We start from the raw sequence: 1,207 nt of genomic DNA, 5'->3' as shown, positions 1-1,207 counted from the left end.
GATAATAGGGGTCCCACGCAGTTCAAACGAAAATGAAATTATCGGCTCGATTGGGTGCCCGGGAGAGCAACGGTCTAGCTAACCGTTGGTCCTGGTTTCGATCCGCACAGCCTGGCGAGCACCTGACAAAGCGAGGTGCTCGCCGCCCCCCCCCCGGTAGCTGGAAGTAGTAGACGGAGAGTGAGCTCGTGACCGAAAGTGGAGTCACAGCGCCTGGACCGTCTCGAAAACAGCTACCGACCGTGCGGATCGAACCACCGGGTTCCAGTGGCAGAGCACCCTTCATGCACTGGTGGAACTTGACGCCGCACTGCGAAGATTCCGCGTGCGGGCACACAGGACCGGAGACGCAGTACACAGGATACGGACGTTTCATGATACCTCTGCCGCGCTACGCCCGTTATCGATCACTCATTCAATAATCACTCGTTAATTAATCGCTTTGTTCTTTGTAGTTGTTAGCCTCATCTCTTTCTCTAGTCTCTTTGTAGTTCCTTTGTAATCCCTTGCAAATGTCCTTCACTCTCAGCTTCGGCACGATCAATATAATCGTATTCACTACCACTACTACCACTACCACTACTACCGAGTCCCCTATTACTACCGGTGGGCAGGGTACTACTACTACTACTGGTGGGCAGTGTACTACTACTGCGGCCCCTACTACTACTCCGGCTGGTGGGCAGTGTACTACTACTGAGGCCTCTAGTACTACTCCGGCTGTTGGTGGGCAGTGTACTACTACTACTACTACTACGGCGGGTGGGCAGTGTACTACTACTACTACTACTACTGCTGGTGGGCAGTGTATTACTACTACGGCGGGTGGGCAGTGTACTACTACTACTACTACTACTACTACTACTACTACTACTACTACTACTACTACTACTAGTACTACTACTACTACAGAGGCCCCTACTACTACTGGTGGTGGGCAGTGTACTACTACTGAGGCTCCTAATCCTATTACGGAGGCCCCTACTACTACTACTACTACTACTACTACTACTACTACTACTACTACTGGTGGGCAGTATACTACCACGACTGGCGGGCAGTGTACTACTACTGGGGCAGAGGGGGATAATGGTAAGATTACTATTACTACTACTACTACTACTACTACTACTACTACTTAAATTGTTATCGTTATTTTAGGTACCAATTACAATCGTCACTATATCCCCTCCGCCCCCTCCCGCCA

The sequence above is a fragment of the Perkinsus marinus genome (assembly GCF_000006405.1).
Source record: "Perkinsus marinus ATCC 50983 genomic scaffold scf_1104296964066, whole genome shotgun sequence".
NCBI classification, from domain to species: Eukaryota; Perkinsozoa; order Perkinsida; family Perkinsidae; genus Perkinsus; species Perkinsus marinus.
This window is presented reverse-complemented; position numbering follows the sequence as displayed.